This window comes from Coenobita brevimanus, chromosome 41 (genome assembly GCF_032717465.1).
Source record: "Coenobita brevimanus isolate Jiangsu-jjx chromosome 41, ASM3271746v2, whole genome shotgun sequence".
NCBI lineage: Eukaryota > Metazoa > Arthropoda > Malacostraca > Decapoda > Coenobitidae > Coenobita > Coenobita brevimanus.
Genome location: NC_136994.1, coordinates 17,972,412 through 17,983,761, shown reverse-complemented (window position 1 = coordinate 17,983,761; position 11,350 = coordinate 17,972,412).

Below are 11,350 nucleotides of genomic sequence, written 5' to 3'. Positions count from 1 at the left end.
TTACAGAATCATCTTCATTTCTGCCAAGGATTACACTGGAACAAGTTGCATAGACTAACATGGAGGTTCATTCAGTGTTGCATTTAAGGGGGTAGTTTTATACATGTTATTCATTTATTCATATATATAGTAACTTGTGCCTTAAACCTAAAGTGTATAGGGTCACTCCTTACTCTATCATACATCACAGCACGTTAGCTAGTTAATAAAAGGGGTCATTCGGGTTTTATTTAACTGCGAGCTATTCGTAAAAAATCATTCAAAATTTTTATCATTAGTTACTCTTTTTACCTTCACTTGGCCCAGATTTTCATTCTTTTGCTGCTTATTTCACTTTGTAGCAGAAAAAGGCAATGCTGTGGCTCAACATCTTTTCTGTAGCACTTCATTGTGACTAGCATATTTTAGCGCTAGTCTCTTGTTGCAACTCAGCATTCAAGATGGAGAGATAGCAATTTTAACATATTCTAGTGCTAGTCTTTTTTTACAACTCAGCATTCAGGATGGACAGATAGCAATTTTAGCATATTCAAGCACTAGTCTATTGTTACAACTCGGCATGCAAGATAGAGGTATAGCAATTTTAGGCCAAGTTAGAGTGAAAAGAGTACAGTAAGTATTATTTGCAATTCCTTCATCGTTAACATCTCATGATATAGAGTGATGTCCCTCTGTGTTAAATTCTTGCCTTTACTGGGCTATTTTACTCAGTTAGTGGAAGATGCCTCATGGTGAAGGGGTTAACGAAGGCTTTATCTAACCCTCCAGTCCCAAAAGTTTAAACCAAAGCTAAATATAAGTAATCAGATCGCAAAAATAAAAGGAAGGTGTTATCCTGTTCCAAAAATAATAAGGAAATTGTCGTCCCAAGTATTTAAGGAGAGAGAGAGAGAGAGAATTAGCACTTGCTCTGGTAGAAACAGGAATAAATTAAAGAGGGACATCACTTGTTTCCATAGGGATAAAAAAAAAAATAATAATAATAATAATAACTTTCAGATCCAGCATTTTATAAACACTACAAAAAAATAAAATGAAAATATGACACAATGCAAAGTGAATACTTGTGATAGAAGAGAGCAGAAGTTAGAAAAGAAAAAAATAATTAGGTTCAGCTATTAGGAAAAAAAAAAGAAAAGAAAATACTTAGGTTCAGGTATTAAAAAAAAAAAAAATACTTAAGTTCAGGTATTGGGTAAAAAAAAAAAAAAAAAAAAAAAAAAAAAAAAATCAGGTTTGGGTATTGGTGAAAAAAAATCTTAAGTTCAGGTATTGGGAAAAAAAAAAAAATAAAATAAAAAATAATAAGTTCAGATACTGGAAAAAAAAAAAAAAAAAAAAAAAAAAAAAAAAATTATAATAGGTTCGGATATTGGGGGGGGGGGAAAAAAAAAAAAGTCCTTAACCATGAAGAAGTTGTTTATATTTTACTCATGATGTTTTATTTACCGTCAGTAGACCTGTGGGATTGAAGAGATTAATGAGGGCAATTTTTTTCAACTTAAAAAAAATATATACCTTGTTACGAAGAGTTAATTAAGGCTACATCTAACTCCTGCAGTAAAAAAATGAGTAAAAATAAAATAATAATATTGACTCTTAGAAAAATTTACCAGAAAGCTTCCTACACTCATGATATTCAAATAACAGATCACTTTGGCTCTTAGAAAAATTTACTAAAAAGCTTCCCAAACTCATGATATTCAAATAATGGATCATTTTGGCTTGTGTAATTGACTTTCAACTGCAGGAAGCACCCTGCCATCCTTTAAAGGGTTCGTAACACTGGCTGTAGTTTCAGTCCGTATCTGTAAACACTACTGAAAATACTGCCAAACCAAGTAGTAAATGTACAGGAATAAATCAGGGGATGAGACATGTGCCAGTACAACCAATATATTCAGGAGGAAGATAGAAGTCACTGAGATGAAGACAAAGTGGAAGTACGTGAGATGAAGACAAAGTGTAAGTAAGTGAGTTAAAGACAAAGCTATTACTAAATAAAAACAGTAACAATGTACACTCTACAAGACAACTAGTAAATATAAAGTTGAAAAATAATGGGTAACTAAGCTGGAATGTCCATAATTGGCAAGATAGTTCTAGAAAAAGACTTTGGGCTGTAACCCTGTCAGTCTGGATGTCCACAAGCAATAATTCCATACCAGTTTACTTAGGCATACAATGGGTTAATATTCTCTGGTATGTTATTTCACTTACTTTATCCATCATTCAATATTTTTCTGCCTCACTGGGAGTGTAGGGTTTTAGGTTTTGGCTACTCAGTCCAAAAACGTAAGGCAGGGTGTGTCCAGGCATCTCAGAATGAATGGAGCTTGAATTTGGCAATCTTTTATTTTGTTTTCATTTTTTCTTGAAGGGAACAATCTTGCAGGCTTCTGGCCTTTGGTTCCTTCTTCCTTGCATTGAAAAAAAATAAATAAAAAAATAATAATAATAAATAAAAAGCTGCTTACCCCAAAGAAAACCCTGCCCATGATAAAATAATAATAATTTTGGCTATTAGAAAGATTTACTAGAAAGCTTCCTAAACTCATGATATTTAAATAACGTATCATTTTGGCTCTTAGAAAAATTTCCTTGAAAGTAACAATCTTGCAGTCTTGAACTTGGCTGCCGTGTTCTAGATAATATAAGCAGTAGGAGACCACACTATGTCCCTGAATGTTATATGATACAAAAATCTACCACTACATTTTGGTTTCAGTCTGCACCACATTTGCACAGCTTACTCTGACCACAGCTCTATAACTGTACTAATGAGGTGCAAAATAAGATCAATTACACTGAGGTGGTTTGGCCATGTGGAGAGGATGGAGGGTGAAAGACTGACGAAGAGAGTGTATGTGAGTGAGGTGGAGGGGGGAAGAGGGAGGGGGAGGCCGAGGATGAGATGGAGGGGGGAAGAGGGAGGGGGAGGCCGAGGATGAGATGGAGGGATGGGGTGGAGAGGTATATGAGAGAGGGGTGTGTGAGTTGGGAGCAGGGCAGTGAGATGGCGGGGGACAGGGCGACTTGGAGGCGATTTGTTTGTGGCCACCCCAAACGGGATTGAGGCGTCTGGCAATAGATAGATAGATAGACATTATTTCTGTTGCCAAAATGTTGTAGAGAGATAAAATAAAAAAACAATATCTATCTTGCCAGACGCCTTAATCCCGTAAAGGATGGCCACAAACAAATTGCCTCCAAGTCACCCTGTCCCCTGCCATTTCACTGCCTTGCTCCCAGTTCACACCCCTCTCTCTCATTTACCTTCCCACTACATCCCTCCATCTCATCCTTGGCCTCCCTCTCCCTCTCCCCCTCCACCTCACTCAACTACACTATCCTCATCAGCCTCTCGCTCTCCATATAGCCAAACCACCTCAATGTAATAATAATAAAATAAAATAATGATAACAAAAAATGACATACAAGTGAATATTTTGTACTGATGCAAAGCAAACTGCTGAGGAAGTGATGCCAGGGAGCTTCTGTATCCAACAAGAATGCCATCAGTGGAACCTTAAGGGCGAGTCGTTTTGGTTAATACAGTCACGATGCAGTAAACACAAACTATTACATCACAGTTATTCCTCTCCTACGTACAAATATAATACAAGGTTACAGTGTCATGCCAGTATTCGAACAATATCAAATGACACTATGCTTTCTTTCATGGTTAGTCCTATACAAGTTATACTCATTTTACCTTAACTTGGCCTAGATATTTGTCCTTTTGCAGCTTTTTTCACATAGCTCAGAGGCAGAAAAACACACTGCTGCACCTCTACATCCTATCATAGCACTTCTTCATGGTTAGCATTGTATTCTAGTGTTAATCTAATTTTACAACTCAGCAGTCAAGATGGATAGATGGCAATTCTAGGCCAGGTTAGAGTAAGAAGGGTATAGTTATGGTACAGTTCATGTTTTCTTTGAACATGAAGTTAAACCAAGTGCCAAAGCCAGTACAGTATTCATATAAACTTGCATCTCATGTTTTTTAGGGCAAATGACTCTTGGTATTGAAATAAACTTATATTCCAAATGGTATAAGGCAAATGACACTAATAATGAGTTATGTGGGTATGTCAGACACAACAAAATGTCCTATACACACACACTCTCCTCACAGGGACCTCTACACCATTCCAATACACTATAATGGTAGTTTGTTTCACATTTATAAAGTGTATAAATAAATCAACACAACTGCTAATTATCTGTAAAAATTATAAAGATAGTTTCCTGTACTCAGGGATCATGAACTTCAACCCTCTTATGGTAAAAGTAATTTCCACAAACAAAAACATTTAAAAAGCCATCTTGGCATAACACAAAAGACAGACCTTTACCAACTCTTACTCCTTTCACACAGGGACCAGTGCACTATATATTATACAGAGTACAGATCTTTATACTGAATTACTCCAATACATTCCACATCAGCTCAAGGAACACTTATAAAAAAAAGTATCAGCACCCACTTCATCCAAAACAATCTGACATTACAGATGACAGCTGTCCGTCAGTTTATCCTGTGTCAATAAATCTGCAATCAGGATACCATGCTTGCTTGACATTTCCTAGGCTACTACTGTGCAAATTCATATCTGAGAATAATCTTAGGAATATCAAAAGCTATACCGGTCATTTAGAATATTGTCAGATCCACCCTGTGTGATCCTTTTATTTGAGGCTACTTCTTATAAATTCCAAAGCATAGAGTCAGAGTTATTTGAAATTCTCTCAAGATGAACAGATTTCAAAATCACATTTTATATTTATTTGATAATCTATCCAACCTCACCCCAAGGGATTTATCAGGTTGTTATCGTCATAGTGATACATTTAATGTCGTACACATCCCTACCTTATCACACCATACTTGGCAAACTGTACTGTATTAATTGAAAGAGGCTGCACTGCGGGGGGAAAAAATATATACGGTATCATTCAGACCTAACAGTAGTAAGCTGGCCCATGTTATTGTTAGAGGTGGTGGGTTATGCAGAGTTAGCGTATCCACTTGCAAACCTTCCACATTGCTTGCACATTTACAGTACAGCCAGTCCTCAATATAAGTCAGAGATGGGCTCTACAAACTCATAACTATTTCCTATCAACACTGTAAATTTGGGAAAACTGGCAGATCAGCTTTATAGGTAGCAGTAAAACTAACAGGCAATTATTCTATATTTTACTATGGACTCAAAAAGAACATAAAAAATTTCTTATAATGAGGACTTAACTGTACATTTTAATAAATCTATGATAAACAACAACAGTATCATATCACAAAGCTGTTTCTCAAGTTAACTCCTTCAGTCCGATGATCTGGTTATTATTTTTGCCTAGTTTGATGGTTTTATTTTCCTTAAGGGATATTTTTGAAACTGGAAGGGTTAAATATAGTCTTCATTATCCCCTTCAATACAATAACTCTCCCTGAGGTGAATAAAACCATCTGCAGGCAGCAAAAATAAATATACATCACCAGGTTTGAAAAAGTTAACTCTATATACAAGTAAAGTGTTAATAAATCTCTATTTTTAAAAGGAAATACAGAGCTAAATGAAAAAGGGATATAGACCTAAAAAATAATAAGGTATAGAAAAAAAAAAAAAAATGGATATAGACCTAAAAAATAATAAGGTACAGAAATGAAAAAAAAATGGATATAGACCTAAACAAAAATGATACAAAATAAAGAAAAAACAATGGATACAGAGGTAAACAAAGAATGGGGTACAGAGATGAACCAACAGGGGCTACAGAACTTAAAAATACAAATAAAAACTACTTTGCTACACTTACCATAATAATCAACAAGAAGTAATCCTATTGGTGTATCAAAAGAATGGAGACTTATATATATACTGTATATTTATAACCTTTTCTCTGACTATTTACAGCGACTAATATTATTTGTGCATGGGTAGATTAAGCCACCTTCACACTGACGCACGCACGCATGCATGCACGCAAACGCGCGCGCACGCGCGTGCACACGCGCACACACACACACACACACACACACACACACATGAAGAGATGGGAGGAAGAGGAAGTTAGAGATGGACTGGAGGAATAGAAACAAATAAAACAAAATATAATATGCAATAAAACACATTTAATTGTCAATATTTCCGTAATTAACTATTCCTAATGTCAACGGGTCAAAATTTTCACTTTAAGTAATGAACCGCAAAAGATACCGGAATAAAGAACATGGTATTAACCTGTATGATCTCTAAACCAGGAACCGGGATTGATTTTGGAACCAGGTAATTATGGAACCAGACTAGAGACTGAAACCGGACCTAATTTTATTAAAAAAAAAAAAAATTCACTTTGGAATCTGGCTCTACCCATTACTGAACATGTGGGTAGCAGGATTATTATTATTTTTTAAAGTATAAATTTATTCGTATTGTCTAATCCGCACTGCGACTACAAATACTGTACTCTGCACCAGACAGTGTGTTCGTAGCTTCACACCAAAAAATCTCTTGGCTAAGGTGGTTTTTTCTAATACAGTAGATACGATGGCAGATCAAACTTGCTCATAAATTTCAAACTGACCTTCCAGAAGTCTCGGATGGTGGTTGAGAGGGCGGTAATCTATGGGTAAGTTAGCAGGCAAGGAATACAGCCATCTCCACACTAAACTCCTTCCACCTTAACTTGGCCCAGATTTTCATCCTATTGTAGCCTATTTCATGTAGCTCAGTGGCTGAAAAAGACAATGCTGTAGCTCTACATCCTTTCCACAGCACTTCCTCATTTCCAGCATCACAGTCTAGCACTGATCTATTATTACAACTCTGCATTCAAGATGGGGAGATGGGAAATTTAGGCCAAAGTAGCGCAATATAAGCATACAGTAGTTGGAGGAAGCAAAAATTATATATCCTGCAAAGTGTGAGGGGTGTAGACTTGGTTTTGCCTAGTAATAATATGTAAACTCAAGTGTTAGGACTGGAAACACTACTAACCTCTAAACTAGTTGGATAATGCCAAATCTACCCATCCTACTGAGCAAATGAGATCCCACTACAATTTTCCCTTCTCTACCTTGATGAATGAGGGATGTTTTTGAGCACGGCTGGGCCTGCCAAGATGAAAATGAAAATATATAGGGTTGATGGGGTTATTTGGGCAAAGGAGAGGAAAGGAAAGAAGGGAAGGGAAGACAATAGGGAAGGAGAAGGAATGGGTAAGGGAAAGGCAGAGGGTACAGTAGGATACAGGAGAGCAGAAAAGAAGTGGGAGAAGAGAGGAATGGGAATAGAAACAAGAGAGGGACAATGAGGGTGAGGGTGGCAGGTGGGGTGGGGGTAAAAGCATGGAACAGAAGCAAATACAAACACCAAGCAGTCAGAGAACAAACATAGACTCGCAAAAACACAACCTGTACAATGTTTTGATAATGGGGGTGGGAACTTATAAACTAGTAACAGACACGCGATATATACGAAGCAAAATACCATCATGACTGAAAGTTTGCCGACTCTCCCCTGCTGACTGTGGCGACGGGAGGTGCTACATGCAGTATTTTAAGCACACAGAAAATGAATAGGAGATGGAAGGATACTTTATTACACAAAATCTTCTAATGTGGCAGACAGGAATAAGAATCATCATCATCATCACAAGAATATGAAACAACGAAGAAGAGAATGAGAAATACGGACGACACGAATGCGAAAAACAGCAGACATAGAGCAAGCAGGGAATGGCCAACAAACTCTTCCCTCACGACATTACAAACGAGGTCCTTTACGAGCTATAAACAAGATCCTACGCGCACTACTATCGGCCCAACCAGCGGGTCATATCCTACAGGTGCAACAATTGAGGAATATACAGGGTGCATAGCTTTGCCAGGCTCCGAGGGCAGTACTTTAGGTGGCTTGGGAGAATCTGTGGCATTTTCCCCACTTGAATAGGGTGGCTGCCAGAGATCGAGCAGCATGGACAGCTGCCATTAGGAGCCTTTATAAATGAAAGGAAACAAACGATTTATCTTGCATATGAAGTTAAGTATTTTCTTGAGGTCCTGTTTGTTTACTCCTGATGTATGGTGGTTTGAGTCATGAATGTTTAAGACAATATGTGTATCATCATCATTGTTATCCTCCTCTTCATTATCATCATCATTATTCTCCTCTTCATTATTATCATTATCCTCCTCCTCATTATCATCATCAGCATCATTGTCATCTTCTTCCTCCTCATCATCATCCTCCTCCTTCTCATTATCATCACCATCCGTATTGCTTAAAAATTTTTCCGTGTTTTGTCTCTCTAGATTAGACAGTTTGCTTTACTAATGTTTACCAGAAAGAAAATGTGCATCACCATCATCCATATCACTTTTCCAACACTAGTATTGGTTGAAAAAAATCGAAAATGTACAATATGCAAAAGAAACCACTAAGGAGAAGGCACTGAGAACCCTCCTTCACCACCTACAATGTCCCTGAAACAAAACATCTTGAAATATGAAATCTGTGAGGTTTCTCGGGCCCTGAATGAGTCTTGTATAATTTTTGGTGGTGATTTTGTATATGAATAATTTTTGGAGGTGATTTTAAGTGAATAATTTTTGAAGGGGATTTAAACTGAATAATTATTGAAGGTGATTTTGTGTTTAGTCCTGAAATTATGAATAATTTTTGGAGACGATATTGTGCATAGACAGTCCTAAAAAATGCCTTCCAGAAATATCATAATTACTGTAGTCAGATCTATCTATCTATCTACTGCCAGACACCATAATCCCGCAAAGGGTGGCCATTTGACACTTGAGTTTGTTGTTTTACAGGGACGGGCACCAACCCACTTGCTGACACGCAGGGAGCACGTATGGTTTGGTTATATGGCTACCACCCAGCGTTGTAAATGGATACCTTCCTAAAATATCGTAACAAGTCAGATATCTTTCAAAAATATCGTAACTAGTCAGATGCCTTCCTAAAATATCGTAACTAGTCAGATGCCTTCTAAAAATATCGTAACTAGTCAGATATCTTTCAAAAATATCGTAACTAGTCTGAGATGCCTTCCTAAAATATCGTAACTAGTCAGATGTCTTCCTAAAATATCGTAACTAGTCAGATGCCTTCCAAAAATATCGTAACTAGTCAGATGCCTTCCAAAAATATCGTAACTAGTCTGAAATGCCTTCCTAAAATATCGAAACTAGTCTGAGATGCCTTTCAAAAATATCATAACTAGTCTGATGTCTTCCTAAAATATCATAACTAGTCACATGTCTTCCTAAAATATCATAACTAGTCACATGTCTTCCTAAAATATCATAACTAGTCACATGTCTTCCTAAAATATCGTAACTAGTCAGATACCTTCCTAAAATATCGTAACTAGTCTGAGATGCACTCCAAAAATATCGTAACTTGTCTGAGATGCCTTCCTAAAATATCATAACTAGTCAGAGATTTAAAAAAAAAGAGGGGGTGGGTGGGGCAACTTATAACCAAGACTTCCTGTACCGTTTCAAAAATTCAAATATTTTTCCGAATTTCTGTACCGTTTCAAAAATTCAAATATTTTTCCGAATTTCTGTACCGTTTCAAAAATTCAAATATTTTTCCGAATTTCTCTCCTGGTAGGCACAAAAATTCAAAATACATTGCCTTATACCACCATCTATTGAATTTAGCCCTCCATTTTCTTTTTTTTCTGGGAGGGAATAATTTGTGGGTTTCTGGCCTTTGGTTCCTTCTTCCTTTAAAAAAAATAATTAAAAAAAAATAATAATAATAATAATCACTCTCATCTTAAATGTCAGAACCAACCTGCCTAGCCCCGGGTTCCTACGCTCCTCTTCGGGGCGACATAGGACTGGATGATGGACGGATGGATAATAAAAATAATAATAATAACAATAATAATAATAATAATAATAATAGTAATAAAGGATCAGAGGACCATATACTAGGTGCTATGGGACGATCCTTGGCATCTGTAATTTTTTAGTGATTTACTCTGCATGCCTTAACATTTTCCAGTATGTTATTTATGATGCTTCAGTAACATATTCGAGGATACTGATGTGTGATGTGCAGAATAAATTACACCCAAATATTATGCTTCACATTTTCACTGACCATTTTAAGACATATCTAAAAGAGTAATGTAGGCTATGTCAGTAACGAACAGGTGTTAAGAAGCATAATGTAAAAAAAAATCACAAAGGAAGAGGTGTTAAGAAGAGGAGTAATGTAAAATACAGTATATCACGAGTAATGAAGTCAAAAGGGAGGCTGCCAGAGATCGAGCAGCATGGAGAGTTCCCATTAGGTGACCAAGGCTGACGCATGCAAGCACAACGGAGCCTTTATAAACATAATGAAACAAAGCGATGTTGAGAAGATAATGTAAAATGATAACTAAGGAAGAGATGTTAAAAAGATAATGTAAAATAGGTCACTATAGAAAGGGTGTTTAGGGATCTCCACAGTCACCCAAAATACAGCCATTAGAGCAAACTATCCAAGACCTAACAACCTATTTGGTACATCTCAAACCGCGTACACAACCACCACAACCCACCCAACACAACAAGAGAGGGATGGTATGGGCTGCCATTATTACAAACCAAAAGTATGTTCTAATATATCAAAATTTTCCACATAACTGCCTACCCAACAAAAGATGATATAGGCGGCCATTACCAATCAAAAGTATTTTCGAATATATAAAAATTCTCCACCTACCTGCCTACCCAACACAAGAAGAGATAGATGATAGAGGCAGTTATTATTTCAGAGGTGTGTTCTAATATAAAATTTCCATGTAACTCATACTCTAACTCTACGGCAACTGCCAAATCAGCTGCACAGGTAGTAATGCAACTTTAATGGTCACATTTACATTATAATCTTATCCTTGTAACTCACACTGCAAACTGAAAGATGGCAATTGGTACTGTGAACTGGAGGAAACTGTCACAGCAACTTTAAAGCCGGCGATGTGGCGGGAAAAAAAGTGACATCAAGGACATACAGTGATAGCTTCTCTTTCTCAGTTACGAGTCAATCGCTACAAGACACCTTCGGCATAAACAATAAGGCATTCAAACGAGGCTTTGCTTGGGAAGTGGGGGTTCTAGGTAGGTTATGAGTCTCTGTGTTATCAGCTGGTGCCAAGGGACCATTTCTGTGGGGTGAAGATGATTCCTAGTATATCTTCTCTAGTGATTTGTTTTTGCATGTTTCACCTTAATAACATGAGGCTTTGCTTGGAGAGAGGGAGTCTGGGTAGGCTATGAATTTGTATCATTTATGCTGCTCTCTAGGGACTGCTTTCTTGTGGG